At 44.0% G+C, this 24,562-nt stretch overlaps 1 protein-coding gene across 5 annotated transcripts in view; it reads left to right on the forward strand.

Annotated features, from left to right (window-relative positions):
* The window catches only part of ccdc85cb (coiled-coil domain containing 85C, b), a 50,148-nt gene that overhangs the window by 2,214 nt on the left and 23,372 nt on the right, over positions 1-24,562 (forward strand). The gene's annotated exons all lie outside the window — the stretch shown is intronic.

A 24,562-nucleotide genomic window follows, 5' to 3' on the forward strand; every position in this document is an offset into this window, starting at 1 on the left:
TTCAAAAGGGGATCAAGCAGATTGATTTTTTTTTTTTTTCTCCTTGGGGTTGTTCACTGATTATCTTTGTTGTCTCTGGCTGTGGGAGAGGACTCATATCTGCTTAGGGCCCCCGTTTGAAATGCGTGGCTTGGGACCAGAAGTCAATGTCCCTGTTTTTAAGACCTAAATACATGACTGAAAGCTGCAAGTGGGGATGAAAAAGCCATGATGGAACAGGAGGACACTAAGCCTCGTTTAGCAAGCACACGGGCTCATAACCCACTGTGATCTGTTTTGTGAGAGGAATAAAGTCTGTTTCACGTGTGTGTGTTTGGGGGGGGTTGGACCTTATTTTACCCCGATTTACAAGGACAGGGCAACCGCAGCAGAATTTAGGCTCAAAGCAAGCAGCTTCAAATCAGATCACACCGGTCACATGTTATCCATTGGACATTCCTGGAATTGTGCGCTGAGAAAACCGTGAAGGTAACATAATATAAAAGAATGGTTGCATGCACGAGGGGCTCTTAATCCGCAAACACACACGCACGTATACTCGCACAACACGCAACATTTTGGTCTGTGCTCTGCTGTTATTATGTAACATCCACATTGTGTCTGCGGCAGCTTAGCGCCTCTCTCAGCCTTTATGTGCGAGTGTGTGTGTGACATTGTGCGCCCCTGAGTCTCGGGCTCTGTGTGTTCATCACTGACAATGATGTACACATTTCTAACAATACGCTGGCATGGGAAAGGGCCGCCTCATTTGAGAGGTTTATTATCTCATTGTTAAAACCTATGCATTTGTAATGAGACTGACGCTGCGTCGTCCCAAACAACCCTGAGAATCGCAAATTATTCTTGTGCTGTAAACAGCGCGGGTCTGGTAAGTAACAGAACAGCTATTGACATTTCCTAACATGTCAGGAAAAAGCAAGGCTACTCTCATAGGAAGCTGTTATTTACACACGTTAGATTGCTTTACCCAGAAGCGTGCCGGTCGAGCAGGTGTTTCATCGCTTCCACCCCGAGTAAATAATTCTTAAAACCTTGCTCGAATAGCAGCCTGGCTACCTGTTACATGCCAGAGCGAGGCTGAGGGGAGGGTGAGTAGAACGGGCTTCTTCACCGGCACAGATTTAGTCAGTTGGCTGGTTGAAATCCGAGCGGAGTGGCCATCTTTGCGAGGTCAGATCTGGACGTGGTGTGAGGTCTGCAGAGTGGCTTTTTATTTAATGCTGTCCAAATGCCAGTGGCTCCCCTGGGCATTTAGGAGACAAGCTCGAGGATTGCTGCACAAGTGCTAAATGAACAGCATCTGTCAGCTTGCCAGACACACACACACACACACACACACACACACACACACACACACACACACACACACACACACACAGAAAACAAAAAGATTTTTTTTGTGTGTCTAAAACGAACAACTTTCTTTTTTTAGCCAAGTTGCCTTAAACTTTTTAATGTCAACTATTTAAATTCGTTTTTCCATCTTGGCTGTTGCACATCTTAAAGATTTTCATCTCCTTTGAGGCAAAAGAGACAACTGGGAAGAGGGTGGGGGGAGGTAGGGGGTGCATGAAAGGGAGCCCAGCAAAGGGTCCTCAGTGGGTCTTGGTGGTGTTGGGGGAGTGGCTGAATGGCGGTAAGGGGTTGGCTGGGAAGCTTGGGAGTGGAGCCGGGACTGTTGGAGGGCACATTGTGCTCAAAGGAGGTTGGGTTGTGGAGCTATCCCGCTGTCTGCTTAATTGAATTTCTTGTGCACTCACATGGCTCACCCCCACCCCGATTCACCCCACCCTACTCCCCCTACCAACTCTTCTTCTTTTGTGGATATAAGGACAATGTGTGTGTGTGTGAGACGGGGTGTGCGCCGTTAACTGTGAGGCTCCTGTTTAGAAGTCCTAGAAGAAAAAGCATTGGGGGTTGCTTTGAGTACAGCTCAGTTTTCTAATCTAAAACAGTGACTTATATTTCCAGACTTTTAACGTTTGCATTCGCTTCTGGTGGTGTGGAAATTAGTTCCAGTCAAAGACCGCCTGAAACATGATGCTGTCACAGAGGGCTCGCTTTAGGCTCCCCTACAGTGCCGCACAGATTGCCTGAGACTAGGGCTGCCACGATTAGTCGACTAGTCACGATTATGTCGACTATTAAAATCGTCGACGACTAATTTAATAGTCGACGCATCGTTTGAAGCTTTGTAAGATCACAAAGGACGCAGGAATAAGTAGTAGGATTTAAGAGTGTAATAACGGACTGAAACAGAAGATGGCAGCACTGCATGTACAAGGATGCCAGCTGCCGTTAAACCCTGAAGAAGAAGAAGCTGTGTCCCAGAATTCATAGCGCAGCCCAGCGCAGTTGTCGACAATGGCGGCAGCTAGTTAGTTTTAACTTTACTCTTATTATTCTTTCTGGGTCACAAAATAAACGTTTAACATATTTTCAGGCGAGAATGTAGCTGTGTAAACCTCAAATATCTGCTCAGTTTATCAAGACACCGCATATTTTCAAAAGCGCTCCGACGTTTTCGGAGACGTCTGTTACCCACTAGCTCGTTAGCTAGCCGGGGGCTAGGCTAACTAGAGCCGTGAGAACACCGGACTCCCGGCAAATCGTTTTCAAACCCACCGCCGTCTTTCGCTAGTCAGGTTAAACATATATATATATAAGTCACTTAGATAACTTAAAAATGTTATTGTTTGGCTTTCTTTAGTATTTTATTTGTTCCTGAGTAAATCGGTTTGGCTGAGATTAAAGTTATAGTTTTTGCACAGCTAAAACTGTCAAGCAGACAGCTGATTATCAGAAGTGTGAGACGCTGGAGAATATACTCCGGTGTCCTGTTATATTTTAGAAAGCAAGGAGTTTATTAAACTTCACCGAAACAATCTGCAAATTTCATTAAAAATTAATAAACTACCATCTTGTCTTTATTTTTAGTTAGCACAAACACTTCAAGCTGTAAGCTAATGATAGTTATATAAGACCAGATGCTGCTGGTGCAATAAGCTGTACGCTGTACGTCCAATGGATGATGATCTGATTAGTCGACTAATCGCAAAAATAATCGGTGACTAGTCGACTATCAAAATAATCGTTTGTGGCAGCCCTACCTGAGACTCACACAGCCACACTCGGTCTCCAAACGAGTCAGGGGGAAAGGCTGTCCAGATGAACTGATTAGGATCCTCTCTGCAGTAGTGCTTCTTTGACCTTTAGACATTCTTACACATTCCACTGACCTTTTAGCTGCCAGGGATTGTAAAGAGCAGTCTGTCGCACACAACGACGTTTACGCCTGATGTCCACAGTTTCCTGACTTTTGCAAGTGCTGCTGAGCACGTTTCAGTCTATAAACTTTAGACATGACACGCTGATAGGAACCATCAGTTTACGTGTCCTTCCTTTTCTGGGAAACAAACGCCTTGATGATGAATTAACTTGACTTGCATTTGCTGCATTCTTTGCAGCACTTATCAAGACTTCCAATCTAATAATCTGCTGAAACTCTCACCTGGACAGGAAATGTTTTCTGTTTTAAAACCGCCCCAGATGATAATAAGGTGTAAACATGCTACTTGCATGTGTTTGCTTGTAGCTTTAATTATTTTCTACCAGTGTCCACACTACTAATGAGCCAGTTTTGATTTGATAACTCAAACTGTCCGAGCTTTGCCATGTTTAAGGCGAGAGCCACATACTTGATTTAGCACAGAGTTTAAACTGGACGCTCTTCCCATTTTTCCAGGCTTGGGACTGGGTGTAAAGCAGATGTCAAACCACCATGCAGGTGCACACGAATGATCACTATGATAGGACGTGTTATTAGAGATGGAGATGGGTTTTAGTGAAAGTTGTTACTGTGGCTACGGCCCAGCTAACCCGGAGGATCAGGTTTCTCAGACTCAGTTGAAGAAAGAGAGAAATTTACGCTGTCATCGGCATATTTTTGGCCGCTTGTAACATTTTAAGATCTATCCGCAGTATCGCAGCCCCCGCTGTGCTGTGGATTTCACTTCTCATAAATTATTCCCATTCTACAAAAAATCTTCCCTTTCATTGGCTGACACTTGTGTACCAACACAGATGAATAAAACGTGTAGTAAATAAGACTCTGATTCAGTAAATACTTTTAATTGGGCTATGCAGGTGCAGCTGGTTAATCCATTACTTTCACACAGCCTAGTGCGAGTGTTTTCTTTGTAAATGTGTGCGTGCTTGGGGCCAGTGAAATTTGGAATAAAGCCCAATCATTGGTGACAGCTGCAGAAGTATACCAAAATGCTGGTATACTTGATTATTAAAACTTTTCCCCTCCCTTTTCCCACAGGCTTGTTTTTACCAGTTCGTATTATTCTAGTCACACTGCTGCAGTGGGTGGGCTCATTTGCTATGAAAAAAAAGAAGAAAATTCAGATTGGGTGAGCACCAAGCCATCCAGAGCTGACCTTTGAGCCCTACAGTCCAAAATTCAGGATGTTAGTTTGCTGTTTCACTATAAACATAAAAGTTTGCAGAGCGTTACAGGAAGGCAGAAAGCTGCAAGTATGGCTTCTGAATAAACAATGGGGACTTTGTCTTGCTAGTAGCTTAGTTAATGAGCTGGCTGGCGAGCAATTAGCAAGCTTGGATAGATTATTTTCCTTATTCAGTAAAAATGCTTGAGTGGAATAGTGTGCAAGCTTGAGAACAAAGGGGGGATAAAGTGCACATTGCAGAGAAGCCACAGTAGTGAGTGGCTGACATGTTAGCGACTGGCTCACTAGCTGACGTAGTTCGTCAGCTCTGCGATGAGTTTTCTTTCATTTATTTATTTAGAGTTTGTTACCGCCCAGTGTGTCAGCCCACTCAGCTGTGTGTGCTGCTCGCAGAAACCAGTCAGATAGGTTGGTGATTCACCAGAGATTAAGATGTGTCAAGATACTACTTTTGAATTTTGGTTTAGAGCGTCATGCAAAACACTTGTGCCGCCCGTCTTTTCTTTACGTTTTGGTTCCAGGAAACCAGATTTCTTTGTATATGTTTGTTTATTTGTTTAAAGTGATCTTGAGCAATAGTTCTCCTGGCTTTTGCTCTTTTTTTTTTTTCTTTGACATTGGCTACTTTTCGCTTCATTTGTAACTCAGTCCTTAGAGATAAACAAATAAATGTCAGGATTTAAAACTATCTGTAGCAAACGACCCGTATATGAACATCATGTTCTTAGGAAATAGAAAATGGCCCTCTACTGTTGAAGCATCATCAGAAATGGATTCATTGGAAGGGTGGCTGTCAAGACGCCATTCTTAAGGAAAGCAGGGGGAGAAAAATGCTGATGTGTTGGGTAATTACACCAAATTAGACGAGAACTGGACTGAAAATGAGTGGTGACAGGACTTGTGGAGTGATGAATCTAAACTGAGTGTATACAGAGGAAGTCAGGAGAGTGGGATAACAGTGACTGTCTACAACCATCTTCAAAACACGGAGGCTATCTCATGGTTCAGGGTGCCTTTCAGCCAGTGGTGTTGGAGTTATGAATGCAGATGAATCAGTCTATGTGGAACAGCTTCATTTTTCAGCCTCAAGAAACCTGGAGAACTATTCCTGAAGACTAAAAGAAATGACGAGAAATCTGGTCTAAGATGGTTCTTACTTTTATATACTGTATGTGCATGTATATCTATGTATGTTTGCACTCTATTCAAAACATAACAAAATGGAAAATACTAAGGAGTGGCTCAAACGTTTTCCCCAGTACTCTATATATTGAAGCGTGCCCCGATCTCCTGCAACTACTTTCCTGAGTAAAACGTTTTGTTCCTGAGAAGCTGTGCCTTAGTACAATATGTTTAGTCACTCGGCTGAGTCATCCACCAAACCAACCCACTCAGGCTGAAATTAGGTTCAAATTACTCCTAATTAACTGACTGAGAAGTCATAAAAATGCATGTTTAAACTGGGGTCTTTAGCACCTGCCGTTGCTACATGTATGTGTGCTTTAATGTATGAGGTGCCACAGTCGGTGTGAACTATTCCCCTCTCTCATGTAGCGATCTTCCTCTTTCACTCTGTTTTCATTTCCTTTTTCGTTACCCTTAGGGAGTGACATGACCTAAAAGCTCACAATAAAAGTGTAGAGCCAGCCGTCTTTGTTGGCCACCAGCGTGTGTTTGTATACTTCATCATACTAAAGAAAATTAGTCATGTCCACATTCATGTGTGACAGAAGCAGTTTTCTCTGCGTTATGATTGATCAGTTATTTTAAAAGCAAAGGATCAAGGATTATTTTCATCTCCTCACAGTAGTCCTGAACTAAAACACCCTTTATAGTCAGTTTTTATGGGGAAAATCAGTCTCTGCCTATTTTGTCTGCATTAGTTCAAAGTCTTCATACAGAAGAGTTTGTTACTTCTAAGGAAAGTTGGGTTTTTGAATGGTTCCCATGTTTTTCTTCACTATATCTCAGCCAGCGACTCTGTTTCTCTGTGTGAGCTCCTTTCTTGTTTCAAAGGAAACCGTAGGACCAGCAACACAATGGTGTTTTTCCTCTCTGCTGTCGTTTCAAGTCATTGTGTGGAAGTCTGTGTGGCAGAAAAAGGGCGTCTAAGCAGGAATAGGATGTTTCTGTCACCGATATCCTGTTTGTCCATGCTGAGATTCATGTTTCTGTGTTCCAAGACGCTGAGGTGGTTTCTTGTAACCTCTCCCCTGCTTAGTGGCGCTTTTTCTGGTAAAGATAAACACCTCCATGTTGCCTAGTCAAAACTTAGAGAGCAGCTGCTCTCTGCTGCTAAACTGAAACGGCAGTTTTGAGATCATCATAACTGCCAAAGTGAATAAAGGTTCACCACATCAAATTAAAACAAAACTATAAATCTACGTAAAATTGCCGTGGCTCGCCGTTTCATAGTTTGCAAAATACCCCACAAAACATAATTAGACCCAGTGGTGACTTGGGTTGTGTCACATGTCGTGTCCCTGGAGTATAGCCAGCATCTGTGGCTTCTATTCCTCCAGCAAACTATCTGTGTGAAGCCTGCTGGGCTGATAACACAGATAATGGAGAAGAAACACAAACTCACTGATGTACGCAGGACAGGTTAAGAGAGAGAGAGCCTCAGTGGGGAAACTCTCAGCTGTTCACTGTCAATGAAAAGCCTGCCTGTCAGGACGTCCCACATTCCTGAACAAACAAAAGAGGAAGTGGGTCCCGTTCCTCTTTGTGACACAGCAGGAATGAGACTGCGCAGAGAGAGGAGCAGCAGGATGGAAAAAATCGAGGAAAGCGCGTGTCTCTAGGCCGCTTTTTGAACTTTTGCCTCCCCGTCTATTCTTACGTGACAGACTATTCCAGTCGTTGCCTCTATCCTCATCCGTCTCTCTGCCGATTTCTGTGAACCTGCTGTCTTATTCACTGTCCTTTCATTCCCGTCAGCGCAGCACCCGGCCGACAGAATGAGGTTACAGAGCCAGCGTGAGGCTCGCGCATACACACGGGCTGGCTCAGAGATCCAATGCGAGGCCTTTTAATAGAACAAAAAGTTTTACAACACGTCGTGATTGCTTTAATGTTCGTGTGGTCATCAGTGACACCCTGGAATCTATAAAAGTGCCGCTGATGTTGTGATTTAATATAATTAATAAAAGCACTTGGCTCTGTCGTCCTCACGCTGTGCCGCCGTTTTGCGACCGTGCCTATCTAAGAGGCTGTCCTTTTCTTCTGATCATTGGACAGCGGGCTGCTGGAGGGGCTTGGTTGCTCAGTTGCCAAGGCAACAAGCAGTGATCAGTGGGGCGAGTCGATGGCTCCCACGCCTAGCCTCAGAGTCACTGAAGCGGAGAGAGGTAAGGGGTTGGGGGGATGGGGCTTGGTTTGGGCATGGTTGGCCTCCATGGTGGTTGACCCGTGCACAATGATGCCAGCCCAGTGAGGTCAGCTCTGTCTGTGTGTGAGTTACTCGCTCACAATAGACAAGCAGGGCGTGGTTTGTGCGCTTACTCATCACCAGACCACGTTTTATGTGGGCACTGTCGTGTGAAGTTGAACAATATTTTGCGACAGCATTATACAGGTAAAACAGGTCACACTGTAACAATTAAATGTAGAATGCACTTTAAATTTCCTGACATAAACCCTTCCGAGATCATGTCCAAAATCTTTTTTCCTGCTTCTCTTCTAAAATAATGTGGCTAACTTGTCTCGAATGCAGTGCAGTTTAACTCACACCCTCATCATCCCTGGTTGGCGACCTCCTCTCGATTAAAGTCGAGGTAAGCGAAAGACGCTGTGCTCCTGGCGAGACCCTTATCGATTCACGCTTCACGTCAGATGGCACTAGATCCGATAACAAGCTGATTAGGATGCAAATGAGAGCAGCTGGACAGACCTCAATTGGTGCAAATGGCGCGGTGGCAAAAACTCGTCTGGGCCGCGCTGTAAAGTCACCATCAGCAATTTGATTTTGTCTACGCAACACCGCCAGTGACCTTCGAGAGTAGAACAGGTTGCCAAAAGTCAGCAGCTCGTAGATAGAACACTTCTTCATCAGCTCCTTTCGAGGGCCCGGGAGGAACGAGGCGTTTATCTGGATTTTCTGCCTGTCAGCTCTTCTGTTTTGGTCGCTGTGACATTGGAGTCAGCAGATGTCTTCGCCTTGCTTCAGTTTACACAGCGCTGTCACCTTACTCCAGCCTCCAGTCTTAACAGTTATAGATTGTGTTTTTGTGAGTGCTTGGGCTCTTTAAATGGGGCTTTTTCGTTTTGGAGCCAGGAGAATGAACTTTCTTCACTTCTTTGTGAAGAAGGAAAAAGAAAATTAAAGAATTATTGAAACGCTTGCTTTGTTGCTTGGATGAGAATAGCGTCACATTCCTAGTTGGATGTTCACTGGAGCACTTGTAAAATAGTGAAACTGGCCATTGGCCATCGAGATGGATGAGATAATGTGGAGGTCTGACTCTCGGCTAAAACATCTGGAATCAATCGTACAGTCTACAGCACTATTGCTCCATCCTGAGGAATTTTTTATTTTTTTTTAGATGGTTTCAGGTAACATTGCTTTGGTTTGCTCTGGAGGCTAATTTCCTCTTGCAGGCTGGGCTGCGTAACTTAAACATCTCTGTTGTGGTTTGGCACGACACTTGAGAAACACATTTCTCTCGGCTATTTCATGTTGGGCGCTGGAAAGAAAGTCCAATTGAAACCATTTGGTTATGCTTTAAAGTAGAGCTTTAATAGTGAAGTGGTCAAGTTGGACAATGACGCAAAGAACTGAACCACCAGGCTTATACATAAAGTCTAGGTGTGCTGGGAAATGCATGTCTGTTTTGAACTTGGATATATAAAGGGAAAAAGATCGTAAAGAGAAAGTTCAACAGATGAAAAGAAGGTAAGTCAGAACGTAGAAGGTCAGAGGTTGGCTTTGAAGCTGCAATACGCATCAAACGTCTTCCCAACACATTAAATATGTATTCATCTGTCTTTTACCACATCCCACTTCTCACCACAAATGCTCAGCGACGATCTGACAGCTGTTGACAGTCCATCAAAAAAGGTATTAAGACCACCCCACTTAACTGAGCTCGGCCTCAGATTATACAGCCTGATCAAAGTCATTATTTATTCAAACCGAGCCAAATGTAGGGCATTTGATTCCACCGTGACAATCGTAAAGAGCTTACATGAAAGCTGATAATCGGGCGAAAATGCAAGCTCACGGGAAGAAAAGGCGTTTACCTGACTAAATCGATGACTGGCAACAGAGGGAGAGTGATGCAGATGCTTTTTATCTGGCATGCGTTTGCCGTTTGTGCTGGTATTAACGGTTATGGACTAGCCGCCAGGGAAAGTCTGTGTGATTATCTGAAAATCTGGACATGTTCCTGGGTCTCCCTCCGATCCTCTTTGACTCCATCAGAGCTAGCTGTGGGTTCTGCAGATGCGCAGATAATGTCTGATTAAGCACAGGCTGCCTGGCTATGGTTGGCCGCAATCATGGTTCTTAAAAGGATGTGAGACAATTTGGTTTAAAAGTGTTGCAGTGGGAAACGGAGGGGAAAGAAATCGCCCTCTCTTTTCCGTCTTTTCAAGCCTCTCTGTATAGAGACGGGTTTCGAGCTTGGTGTAAAGTTGGTAGGTGTCATATGAGGCAAATTGAGGCAGTTATTCATCTTCAGAGAGGCATCACACATCATATTTCAAATCTCTTCTAACTCACACACTGAGAGGAGATGACACTTATGACAGCCAATTATAGCCAGCCTATTTCTCCTCCCCAGCTCTGTGGCCTAGTTGGTTCTGATCTGTTCTCCTCGCCTGCTGGTTTTTGTTTTTTTCTTTCTTTTTGGGAAAGTTCAGCATCGGCACATTTTGAGTCAGACATCTGCTTGCAGGGCAAAAGAGGTTGGCTAGCACTTCATCTCGAGTGTTTCTCACAAGGCACCACAAGAACTCATCCTCATCAGGCTCTCGGTACGACTGAAACAGCGATTTCTAACCAGTGGCTTAAGTGTGAGGTCCTGCTGCAATAGGAAGGGGGTATGTGGAAAGATTAACTTAGCTATTGCACCGAATGACTGAGCTAAACACATGTAAATGGTAAATGGCCTGCATTTGTATAGCGCTTTACTAGTCCCTAAGGACCCCAAAGTGCTTTACACATCCAGTCATCCACCCATTCACACACACACATTCACACACTGGTGATGGCAGCTACATTGTAGCCACAGCCACCCTGGGGCGCACTGACAGAGGTGAGGCTGCCGGACACTGGTGCCACCGGGCCCTCTGACCACCACCAGTAGGCAACGGGTGAAGTGCCCCCCCCCCCAAGAGAGCAAAAACTAGTTATACTGGTTGAAATGGAAAAGTAATTGTCACAAAGTAAATAAGTGTTTGCAAAAGTGTTCTAAAAGTACAGCTATTTAAATGATTTACTAATTTAAAAAAAGAAAAATGTAAACATTAGCTAAAAATAATGAATAAACCATTGAAATGGAGTAGCTAAAATTATGAGTAAAACTTTTTTGCTAAATATATGCCTGCAACTTCAAATAAATGTTAAAAAGCTAAAAGCAAACACTAGAAATGAATGTTAGTGAAACACGGGTAGATGTCTTAAAGAAGCAATTAGCTGCTGTAGCCAAAGCTAGCAGGCTAAATCAGTGGTTGCAAGAATAGGCTAATGGTTATCGATGGCTAACTAAGGGAATGATAAGCTGAATGTTATCCAAATTCAGTTAAAGTGAGTTGAGGCTTTTACACACCAGACGCGTAAATGCCGACCGTGTAATTTCACTGGAAAAATTTGCAGAATTTATTTGATTTTAACGCGTTAAGGCCGAGCACTTTGCAGATCTGAAGGTGGGTCCTCGTGTGTCTAAACAAGAAAAGGGTTCACCCATAGTGTTATTTTACAATTTATATATTCAGTACAGGTCGCCGTTTTGAGCTGTGAATGCACATTTAGTAAGACAGTTCTCCGATCAGTCAGATCTGTTTATTCGAGCTTGGTTTGGAAAAATATTTTCCTGAGCGGTACTTCTATTATTATTTTCTGTTTATTAAAAGCCAGTCAAGAATTTGGCGTAAAAGACAACATGTTTGTCACACATAACTCATAAATTTCAGTAACTGTTTAGAAGTCTCACATAAATTTAACGATGGCTTAAAGGTTTAACTTAAAATCAAAATGTGCCTAATCTCAAAGTGTCCAAAAAAAACATCCACAAGCAAAGATGTACTAAAACTAAATATGATATAATCTTCTTGAAATTTACGGAAACGTTGCAGCTGGGATATTTTCGACGCCGTCTGTCTGAGTGGACCGGTTGACCCCACACATCCTCATATGCAGATGCCACAGCACAGAAGGACACAAAGGGCGCTTGCAGAGTGTGTCCTTCACCAAGGCCAACGCTTTAGTTTGTGATTTTCAAGCAAAGTGACTCACCAGAACTGACTTCACTACCTCACCATCAAGTCCAGTCACACTTGGCCTATTAATTTTTGCCCACAAACAAACATCTCGTATTCTAAAACCGTCCTTTTTCTTGAGGAAGCCACTCTGACCCCGTGTCTGTCTTCGCAGACACCCGTCACTATATTTGTAGACGGAGTAGCAAAAGCAGCCATGGGGAATTTCCAGAGACATTTCGCCCTACGTTATCTCCTGTATACCCACTCCTCTTTGCTAAATCTCCTCTCAGTCTGCAAAACATGGAAGTGGATTAAACCGCTTGATGTTGTAGCTGTGCCACGGATCTCAAACGTGGCAGAGGGTTTGGAGGGGAGGGCTTCTGTTTAAAAAGGATTTGAAGAGCAGGCTCCAGTGCTATATCTCTGCCCACCACTCTTTTGAATACGTGGCATGTAGCCCTGCGTATGATAGGCGCTGAATAAACCGATGCACTCTCTTAAACCCTTTAGATGACATAGCAGTGTTAAATGACATGTGTGCTTGATGAAAGTGCCCCTCACTGGGGTGCAATAGAGTGTCCTAACAGGAAGTGGAAGAATAGAGTATGAGAGAAGGGAGGGGGCTGCTGAGGGGGAACCTCTGTAAGAACGATGCAAGGTTGAAGATCCAGGAGCAACGGAGGACACTGCAGAGCAAGCAGTGTTCCCTTTTTGCCAGTTGCTAGGATACTATACCCTTTTTATTCAGCGTTATGGGGTGTGCTTTACAGCGCTTTCTCCACAGAGAGGCACCTCTTTTGCTGTGCTCATTCCTGCCATACATCTCGCTGTACATCTTGACAAATTTCTCCTGTCAGCTTTAGTTATTTTTGTTTTTGGGGGGGGGAACTTCTAAACAGGTTGAATCTTGCTGCAGAGGAATGTATCTCGATGGAGGCTGGTGACTTTAAATCAGGCCTCCCTTGAGCAGGAATGTGCGCTCCGTACCTGCGGGGGCCTCCTCGTAGTCAGCACATGTGCACTGAACAATAACTGGGCATTCAGCGGAAAGAGCCGAAAAGGGATGCTGTGCCATGTGGTAGCGGTTTGAGCTCAGTTAAGCTACGTAAGGTGGAGCATTTATACAACGTGTAACAAGATGAAAGATACAGTGTAAGCACTTTCCGTGCAGAAGTTTCATTCACTGTTTGGGAGAAATGCTGGATGAGATAACACTTTCATAGAAAGCCACAAAGTAAAATAAAAGCACAGACATGCAGCTCGCGGTGCAGCAAGCGAGTGGAAAGGCTGACAGAGGAGGTTTTCAGGGAGCTCACATCAGTGACCATCAGCTGATGAGGGGAAATCTGAGAAATTCTAAAGCTTAAGAAAAATGTGCAAGAGGGAGAGAAGATCTGAGCACATGAACGTGGAAACATGAACAGGAGAGAAAACCAAAAGCATTAAAGGCGCCTAAATAAAGAAGAGACCAAATTATTGGTGGAGCTGATGGGAAGGACGAGGGGCAAAGTATAAAAGAAAGAGAGGAAATATCTCACGGCTTTAAAAGAGACAAAACAGGCTATCCACAGTAACCTTAAGTGCTTCTGCTTAAAAAAACGTCTGAAGAAGACGCACAGAAAAAGACTAAGGAGCTAGAAACATCACTACACCTGCAGCGCACTGAACAATGCACATTACTAAGTGCTGAAAAAAGGACTTGGCACTGACTTAACATACTTTCATTTTCAGAGGAGTAAATATTTCACCAGAGGAAAGCCTTTTATCTCTGCTCCACAGCTCCCACTTTATCACTGTGTTTTACATTGGAGGTACAAAGTGCAAGTTACATTCTGCCCTGCATACCTTTTGAGTCACATAAGTGATTCCTAAAGCTCTTCTACCAAGCACCGAACACAGTAAAGTTTTTTTTTGTAAGGAATCTGATGAATCCGCTCAATTTTAATGTATTTTTTGTTTTGTTTTGTTTTTTTTCTACAATATTAGTAATTTAGGCCGGCCCTGCTGGGTGCTGATGATTGGGATTCCACACTGTTCACTTCTTTCCCGATATCAGCCACGCTGTAGGGGACTTGGCACTTCAAGAATTGAGAAACGAAAACTTGTAACACGAGTCGACAATCAGGTGATTGCATTGATGCGCGCACACGGCAGAGGCAGGCATATTTACGTGTTATCGTAGTAAAAATGCAGATGAGTTCTTCTCATATCTGTGCTTTGCATGGATGATCCTGAGACATTTGGCTCTCTGTGTTGATAACAAAGCTGTAAAGTTAATATAACCCAAGAGGGATAAAATAGCTTTAGAAACCTTATTTTTGGGCAGCTGCTTTAAGGTGTTTTTTTTTGTTTCTATATATAAAATTTGCCTTGAGATTTCACACATGCAGTTTTGGGTCCTGGTGACCACTGAAACTGTAGTTGTGGCTTTCTCTCCCAATTCATCTATCTCAGGGGTCGGCAACCTGCGGCTCTTTAGTCCTTATAGTGCGGCTCCGCCTGGTTTGGGAAATAAATTAGAAGTATTTAGCTGAAGTGTATTTTATTTATGTTAGTTGGTTTTTTTTTTAACTTGTAGTTCTAAATTGGAAGATTATTGTGACATTGAAATATAAAAATAAAATTTCATCGCTCAAAATAAGCGTCACACTCGCGGAAGCCGGTGTACCCGCCGAAACGCCGTGCATTTATCGAGACTTCCAACCCAGCTGTCAGCAGCTGTTCTCCACCGTGAACTATGTTAAAAACAAACACCGCTCACGCCTCACAGATGGCAGCTTACAGTCCTGCGTAAAGATGAAAGCCCTGATTTGCAGACGCTGTGCGCAGAGGTTCAGGAGCAGAAGTCCCGTTGTAAACATATCACGGCAGACCCGACGATGTTTCCATGAACACGCTTTTCAGCATCTCTTTATTGACCACTTTTCACACACGGTTGCTGTACGCATACAGCCGGCTGTATTTTTCAGCTCACAGCCCGACACACACCAACAACAGCATAGAGAGCACAGACGTTAAGGCGGCGAGGCGTGATTGCGGGTGCCGCTCAGGTGCGTCCCCTCCCCTGCAGCGGTGCTGCGACCGCACCCGACCACACACATTAACCTGGTAAAATACTCATTTTTCAGCAGCATCGTGCTTTTTTTTTTTTTTTTTCCAATTATTTTTTTTTAAAAGTCAGGTCAAGGCTCCAAAAGCCCAAAGGCGATATGAGGGTGGTGGCTCCCAACAGTTTTTGTTTGCTACATGGATCATTTTAGTTCAGCTTTCCTTTGGTTATATTTCTTTAAGAGTTCAAAATGTGTTAATTACATAAATAAAATGTAATTTTCTCTGTAGCACTTCATGGATTTCATAAGCAACACACCTTAGTTGCTCACACAAAGCATAAAGGTAAAAAACAATATATACAGTGTTATCTTATTTTAGATGTCAAAAAGTATTTGCGGCTCTCAGTGTTTTCGTTTGCGTGGAAACCGGCTCCAAATGGCTCTTTGGGTCTTAAAGGTTGCAGACCCCTGAGCTAGCACCTTCAAAATAACTGCCCGGATAGCTGCCTGGAGGCATTAGCAAGATTAGCTCCCTAATGCTCACTAACCAGTCATTGGAGGCCAGTGTCCCACCGCACAGCTTGTCAGGGTTTGACAGCACTTTGTGAGTGGCGTTACCCTCGGTCTCAGCGATGATTGGCTTATTAAAAGTGCTCCCACGACGCTGATTTGAATGATTGATGCTTTTTAAAGGGCTGGCTTGTACACTCCCCTTTTCACATTCCAGCCTTTAGCGTAATCCACCAAATGCAACGCTATGCAAATCTCTTTTGTAGCCAGGCTTTCATAAACTTGCATATCGCCATCAGTGTGTTTCACAACTGATCCAGCTTGGAGCGGATCCAACTTCTTAACTGCTCTGTCACCATCAGACGTCTCCGTGGTGGTCTGAAGTTCGCTTATTTACATGTTTTTTATAATGTGAATTATGGCTTTCACTGTAAAATATGGAATGTGAACTTGTGATTGCTGCAAGGCCGCAGATGTTAATGGCTCTCGGGTGGGGCCTCTTTGACTCTTTACATTTCTGTGGGAAGTCAATAAGAATGGCGTGCTGACAGGAACTTGGATGAAAGGTGCAGTGAGTGCAGTCTATTGTTGTTACGCTGTTTAAAAAACAAACAGGTGAGTAACGTAACTCTGTGTCTGTGAAGATGCCTTTTTGCTGAGCTGCCTCGTGGGATTCCACATGCGGAAAGAAAAATGTGACAGAAGAGGTCATATTCCACCAGGTGGGAAGGCAAATCGGCCGCTTTGCCTTAATGTCGTCATTTTAATTTCCGTGCTGTGTGAGAGCGTTGAGAATTTTATGCACGGATTCGTTTTTTTTCCACTAGGTTGGCAAGGAAACATTAGAAATGTACGTGAAACTAACTTTTAAACTGGTGAAGACACAGCAGCTGACATCAGTTTGTCAGCCTGCAGCGGTTTAAGTTTTCATTTTTGCGCGTCTTTTTGGTCTCTGTGCGGACACCTCATGGACTGAACACCATCCCATCCATCCCGTCCTGTGCAGCATTGCTTGAAGCTTTCCCGACGCACACTCTGAAGTGAAAGGCCAGGCTGTCACAGGGCTGACACAGACAAGAAGGCCAAGACGCTCACAGCCTGCGTGTTTTTAAACTGAGAGGAAATCTGAAGACGCAGAGCATGAGAACAAAGGAAGAAGAGGGGGGGGAAAAAATCTCCCAACAGGAGAAGCTTCCTCTCGCTGAACACGTTGGATTAAGTGGAATTTTTAAACAGAGACAGACATGAGAATATTGTCAAGGACAAAAAAAAGCTAACATATGTTCCTGTTTGCTAATCTGGAGCTTTTACAGTAAGATGATTAGAGGTTTGAAAAGCCTCCATTTAAAAATGAAACACACAAACGCTGAGGGCTGAGTCCAGTTAGAAAGATTTACCTCCCGCTTATGTTTTGGAACTCCTATATACTCTGTTCATCTGTAAGTGTGTGCAAATTTGTTTGCCCCCAGCCTGATCCTCCGTTTTCCTTTTGACACACTAACGTTTTTCCCAACTGGATTCTGTTGGAGATTTACTGCTCACCACCCTCTGTTTTTACTGTAGGCCTGTTAGTACAATCAGTGGAGTCAGAGACCACCTGGTGACCGCTGTCTTGTTCTGATCTGTGTCACTCACTGCTAATCTGAGCTGACACGGCGACTCCCAGAGGACAGCTGGCTCCGCAAACGACAATGGAGGCCAAGCAGCGCGTGACCCAACCGTGCTCGCCGAGATAAAGTTAGCCCCGCTTTTGTTCTTGACTGGTGTCTGGTGCCTTTTGCCTCCCCAGTAGTTCAAACCTTCTGCTTAACAGCGGCGGCCAATCAGGAGAAGAACGGCTAATGGGCTTAATGGGAGAGTTTGCTCCAGATAGCCGATGAACTCGCTGATCAACGTAGCTCGATTTTGTCAACTGAAGTAGGTCGACCGTTCGGTGTGGAGGTGACGCTTCTGTTTAAGCCTGTAAAGTTGTTACTTTTGGACAAGCTGAAATAGTTTTTGCATGAAGTTTCTGGAGACGTTTTGAGGCATTCGTGAAATAAAAATCCAATCCTGGTCGTTAAAATTATTATCCCAGTCCTGTGCATATTTCACTCAACCACCTTCTAAAGTTCAGCGGCTTCAGCAGCCAGCGGCAGCTCCTGCCACACTTATAACTTCCCAGTGAAAAATGGTCCCCTCACATTTTTTTTTCTTCTTCTACATTTTATTTATGACAGCCAGACCCCAAAAAAACATCTTCAAAGATTGCATCTGTCAGATTGACATAAAACGGGCTTCAGATCCTGCCCCCATCAGAGGCTTCAAACCAAACAGCCTGTGTAACCACCCCGCTGTGCGAACGATAGCCATGCATCACGCAGAGAGAAAGTGTGACTTGACGACCAGACGATGGGGTGCTGGGGAGGTCTTGTATAATAAAATTACCAACTGATGAGTTTCCATTAAGCTTTATGAGGCATTTATGTGTGTGTGTCTGTATGTGTGTCTTTTACTGTAGGCTGATTCAAGGCAGGTTAACCATCTGGCCATAAACCTCTACTCTTACTCGCTAATGGAATTTGTTCCTGGGATTCTGAACTCATGCGTGTATGTGTGCGCGTGAACAAGCTACACTAATAAACCTAATGACTGTAAAGTCAGAGGCAGGGTTTAGGCCTATTAAAAGCATGGAGCGCTTCACTGCTACACTGGCACTTATGGAATTGGGACCCTTGTGATGTACCACCGCATGGTGTGTGCGATGGGATTTTAAACTCTCCCTATATGCTGGGTTACAGTTATCTATAATGCTTTAATCCACTCCATTATCCGATTGAATCTAAAGCTCTAAATTTTAGGGTCGGCCGACACGGGTGGCGGCACCGGCGGTCGGCTGGAAGTAGAGTTAATGTTTGCAACGGCACCGCTTCCACGAAGCCGTTCATTAGCTTCATTAGTTAAGTGTTTACTCGTATAATTAATCACCCTCACATGATTGGAGCTGCTTACTTTATTGATTGGGCTTCTTTACAAAGTATTTAAACCTCTGCCAGTACAGAGCGCCGCTCGGGTATTTGTCACCACGGGCTCCATTTCTCTTTAACTTTTTCATTTTAGCGTTGAAACAAATCGTTATTGGCATATTGGAATAATATGAAAGCAGTTGTTCTCAACCGGGGGGGGGGGGGTCCGCACTCAATTTATGAGAGAGAGAAAAGGAGCAAATTTCAGTGTTCGCTCAATTCGGCACAGGGATTTTACTAAAGATGCCACTGAAGCAGAGCTATGAAGAGACTAGTGGGCCATCTTGAAGGACACTGGCTCTAGATCAGTTTTAGCTGCACACATTTGGACTGATCAGGCACCTCAGGAAAGCTTAGCAGGCCTGGGCGAGGCCTCAGTGCTGCCCTGCTCTCTCAGGCCTGCCACGTGACCAAAATAACCAGGAGTGGAGCCTAATGTGTGCTTGTCACAACTCGTAATACTTTCTTCCTCAAAGGTCGCCGGCATTTACGCTCACTTGACTCCTCTTCTCCCTCAGGTTTCACACCTTTGACTTTATCTTTCATGCACTTAAATATTAGATGAAGAAGTCTTTTGTTTGTATCCATCTGGAACAGCTAGGTGTCATCTTGCCATCAAAGGGAAAAGGAGGACTTGTTCGCTTCGATTAAATTGTTACTTTGCTGCAGGAACCTCACGTCGGGGAGAGGTTAAACACATCCTGTGTCTGCGAATGTGTTTATTAGCAGCGCGCCCCTGTTTGGACTTGTTATGAACGCTTCTCCTGCAGAAAAGGATGCAGACGTTTCAAAGCTAGACAGACTGGCCAGTTTTACTTGGAGCTAAAAACAACAAAATTGAGGGGATAATATCAGTGGCGTGGATAATGATTCCTGGCTTGTGTTGTTTTCCTCTGTAGTGGAGACTTCAGTCCAGCCAGCTCTAACCATTCATAATGGAGGCTATAATAGAATTCCCTTTGTTATTATGCCTGTTTCTGTCCTGCCTGCACAGTGTCTCCTGTCTCCCTACTGTACGCCTTGCTGTCATTCTCCTGTTTCCTTTCTAATGGCCCTCTTTCCTGACGACTGCAGAGTATAAGTGCTGTCGCCTTCGCTTAGCTTCACCGTTTCTCAAATCACTGTTATGGGAGCGAACTCGGATCCAGCATCAATCCAATTTTAAGCTGTGGTTTGGATGAGATACTGTCTATCTGAACAGCTCTTACATAAGACCTTTTTTCTCTTTGTGGCAGTAACTGTGCCAATAGCCCCTTTTGGTACATCTCCAGATGACTCCAGCGCATGGACAGGCTTTTATGTTCGTTTGTGAGAATTGTCCTCATGCTGTTACAAAACTCTCGACTAGTTGTGCAATTAGAAATGGAGCCCGACTGATGTAGGATGTTTAAGACCGATACCAATACCGATATCGATACATGCCTAAAAAAGTATGCGTTTAAAAATAATTTCGTTTTTTCATCGCAGGAAGTCATGGATGACTTTGATGCCGTCAGTGACTACTCGAATCAGCTGGTTGATGTTTGCGGTGTTGCGAGCTCACTTTGCAGAGTGTCCTCTGGTGAACAAACGATGCAACGTTAACACTCATAGAAAGTTTGAGTGGTGTTTCCCCGTCTCTGATATCGACTGATAGGACCCATATATTGGTCGAAAACTTTTTCTGACCAGACGCTAAACCGTAAGCGTTGAACAAACTTTCTTGCTTCTTTCTGTCCTTGCACCGGCAGCAGTGAGAGCTGCACCTATACGACTCTGCATTAAGTTAACTTACCCCTTCTTACTTTTATTCTTATGCAAAGTCATTTTCGGGATTTCCTACATGTTGTCACATGTAATTCTTTGTTTTGAGATGTAGTCGACATAAATACCGTCCATGTCGACACATAGCAAGACAGATGTTGTCGGCTCATAGATTAAATAGCGCAGTCACAAGCTGAATCTTGCCCTCATTTTTTTTCCCGTTTGTTTTCTCCGATTTACATTGCAGTGAAATCACTGGCGGTTGATATTGGCATCAACAGTAATGAAACCTCCGCATGATGTCACTGGAAATGTTATTTTCACAGGATTGGAAGAAAAAGCCCCGCTTTGCGGATTGCATCAGAACCCACACGGGAGATGGGATTTTCAGAGGCCGATAATAAAGGGGTTTCAGTGTTGAACGTCCCCTGTATTTACCATCTAACTGCTCGCTCTTAGACTCTGCTTACATAAGCACAACCTTTGCCAGCTCAGCAGTCAGTCAGACAGGCTTTTAAAAGAATGCAGATTTATGCAAATGAGGCTGCTATTGGGTTTGCGGTGCTGAAACCGTGGTAACGGGAGAGGAATGAGGTTAAATAGGGCCGTGGGCTCTGGGGGGACGTTCTCTACCCACAATGCCCTCTGGTGTTTGTTTACACACTGCGGTGGGTTGTGGGTTGTGCGAGGTAAAGCCAGCCATCTCTTAAGCCTCTTCTGCAAAGCCTTCCGTGGGCACTGTGGGGTTTCACGTTGATGACATCCACATGTTTACAGGCAACATATCTTTGAATCTGTCGTCCAGACTCACGTGTTAAATTGTTGTTTTCGCTGACATTTCCAAAAATGTTCTTTTTATTATTTTTTTTCATTTTATTTTGTTGGCTAAAACATGATTTAACTCAACAAGTAAATATTCATAAAGCACTCCTAATCCCCCGAACAAATCATCCCATCTAAATGGCTGCATTGTACTGGAATGTATTCAGACAAAGGGGATTGTGCAGTTTTGTGTGCTGTTATTTAAAATAAATACACAGAAACGCACTAATTCCACCATCGTCATCTTCTGCGCCAGCAGAAAATGGTTGCTGATCTAGAGGAAGGACGCGTCCCGTCCCCGAGTCAGTCAAGAGTTATGACCCTTGACCTTCATTGTCGAGGGCCTTGAGTGCTGCCGAGCGTGAGATATCGGTAAAGCCTTTTTTGGTCCTTGGAATCAGCATAGACTGAACAGAATATATGGCTCACCCCTGAAAGCTTTAGCGAGCCCTTGACAGCTTCTTAAATTAGTACTGGAGCGCTTTTAATGTCCATTTATCTTGTAGTTTGGCTCCTGACCTTGATCGGCCAGTAAACCAAGGAGTAAAGGATGATTTTAAAAAGGTTTATCTGCTAAATAACAGAACTTACGCGCTGTGCAGGAGTAGGCTGAAGGGTTTCGGGACGGCAGTGTGAAGGCAAACAATAGCTACCAGCTAATCCATCTACAAAATGTCACTAATCTTTTTCTGTTTTGTCTCGCAGTGAATAGCCATCACACACACACGGACAGTAAGGGTGCGGACTAAATTAAGCCCACAGCTTTGATTTCACAGGATTGAACTCAACTAGCTGCCTGATTGCCTTTCTTTTAGCCTAATCAAAAGATTAAGAGCATGGGGCAGTAGTCTGAGAAGTGGCCTAGTACTGTAGAGCACTTAAGCAATGCAAGCGCTAAACCATATGTATTGATTTTTGACAGCCTTGCTAGCAGTCACCCTGGAGATCTCCCATAAAAAAAACATACAAAAATGTCTGTGCGTTAATGTGTGGCCTCATACCGTGTACGTAATCAGTGACGCACACGGATATCACACGTACTGTATTGCAGCCGTATTTTCAGCCCGACGCCCGTAGGTGCAGACGTGCAAAGGCATCCGCTGACCCTGCAAGGGTGGTGATGACGAGCTGAGGAGACAGCGGAGGGAGGCATCACTTTGTCGGGCAGGATGTGCGATGGGAACAAGGCGTGCGTCAGCGTCGCTGTCTGTTGGAGTACCTATAAATAAATCGGGCTTCTCTCCCTCTTTCTCTGCCACCGTCGAAGCAGACAGAGCGATCGATCGTTGGACGTCAGAGAATTAGTTTTCAATTTCCACTCAATGGAAGCGAATAACCTCTGACATTATGAAGAGCCCCAGCTGACCTGTGCGTAACTGTGAATGTCTGAAATTGTCATGATTAGATGCATAACAGGATATGATTACCGTGGGGAATTGGACAAAGTCGATAGGGATTCGATGCCAGCATCCGTTTGTTTATCCAGACAGATTGATCTGCGTTGGAAAATATGAGGCCAGACGAGGATGCAAGAAGCAGGAAACAAGTGGAAAGCCTATGTTGTAATGTGTTTAGACTTCTGGACTGAGAGAACCTTTCCAACTGACAGAAGCCTGTTAGTGTACTTGAAGAGCAGTTTGGGTGTCCCACTGCTTTTCTCTCCAAACTTGTTTTTAACAAGGTTCGGAGGGCCGGCCTTTCCATATGTTTTTATTTATTTGAGAGTTTTGTCCTTCTTTTAACACACAAATATTTTTATGTTTTACTTTGAAAACCTTGATTTTGAAAGTTTTGGTCTTTATTTTGAAATCAGAGAAAAGGGGACGCTGTATTCTGCTGTGATTCGGTGCTTTCACTTTTAGGCATGTGACTTTTTAAAAATTTTTATGTTGTTTTTCTGTCAGGATGGGACACTGAACCAAACTCCATCTTCCATAGGAAGAAAACTGTCCAGAAAACGGCGTGTAAACCAAATATTAACCTTGTAATTGCCGATTTAATTTACTGATGGTCAGATTCATTTCTCTCTTCACAAGTCCTGAAAGTTAATGCTTAGCAGAGAGGAAGACCTGCTGTTACTCTTAAACCGAGAACACAAAGCTTGTTTATTCAGTATTTTTATTGTGGTCAAGGTCCAAGGTGCACTTTACATCCATTCAACTGTCTACTTTCCACTGCATGCCCGCACAATGCTTCGTAAGGCCACGTTATTCATGTGATACACCAAAGTGCGTGAAATATTTATGCCACCCAAAACTCCCCGAGGCAAAAACCTCCTCTAGTAGTTTCTCTCTGCGCTGAAGCCGCGCTGAGCTGTTGGTGTTTGGTTTTGTTTCCAACTGACAAGCAGCAAATGATTAAAGAGCCGATCTCACCTGGTCAGTGTTTAAGCTGTCGACGCGCACGAGCCTTCCCTCTGGAGCTCGTTTGACAATTTTAACTTTCACGCTAGTCACTCGGCAGGGGTCGTCTCCCCTCGAGCGTAAAGCAACGCTGCACTGTTGTCACACGCGAAGACACACTTTCACATTTTCATGCACATGACAGAAAACAAAAAAACAAAACATGTTTCGCTTCTCTCCGCAGCACATTCTCCCACGTACACATGCACGGACTCGCGCACGGGGGAGTGCGTGGGGAGGTGAGGCGCTCTCGCTCCCTTGGAGTGGGTGCCATGTCTTGTCAGATGGGGTTAGCTCCCCGCCGGCTGATGAGCCAGTTGAGGCTTTGAAGACCTTCCAGGAGCCCGTGGTTTACGTGGTTGGGTTGCCAGGTTTTGCCATCCCCCTCATTAATGCAGCATGGTTGCACACTTAACTTGTTCTTCTCTGTTCCCCTGGCCAGTTCACCCTGGCTATGACCGATTACTGTGCATCCAAGCAAAGGAACTAACTGGCCAAGTGCATGTCTGTATTTGTGGATTGCAGAATGCAGCACATGAAATGTTAGCTTGTTTTTATTGCAGTTTTTATAAACGTAATTGATAAATTAAAACTGTTCATCTAGAAAGGAAAGCCTGAAACCCTGTTTCTTTGGGTTCCTCAGCCACTCCGGGCTAAAATGTCACAGGAAAAAATAAATAAATCTCAAACATTTAATTTCTTCACTTTTGACACAAATGCACATCAGTAATCAAAAATTCTTTCTTGGACATAACTCTTATAGCTCAACTTTTCCATCTTCAATCTGACATTCCTGACCATTCTAACCAGTCTCCTTAGGGAAGGATTTTCCCAACTAATCTGCCTGAATTGAACATCTCGTTGAGCTGACAGTACACAGTACTACATTATGGAGCACAGAAAGGCTCTGCAGGCAAATGTCACTGAATACTTTTCCTTTTTGTTTCTTTGTTTGTTGAACACAGTTTCCTTTTCCATCATCTTGATGAACTGGCCAATGAATGTTTAATGAAAGTTTCATTTTTACGCAAGGGCGGAGGTTTGTTAGACTTGCAACATCAAGACAAAAAGAAAGCAACGCTGTGAAATGAATGTACCGTCTGTTTGTCATCTTTGCTATCTTAATGTTTGGA

This window comes from Rhamphochromis longiceps, linkage group LG15 (genome assembly GCF_057381845.1).
Source record: "Rhamphochromis longiceps isolate RC_006_pf linkage group LG15, R_longiceps_female_GT1.1, whole genome shotgun sequence".
NCBI classification, from domain to species: domain Eukaryota; kingdom Metazoa; phylum Chordata; class Actinopteri; order Cichliformes; family Cichlidae; genus Rhamphochromis; species Rhamphochromis longiceps.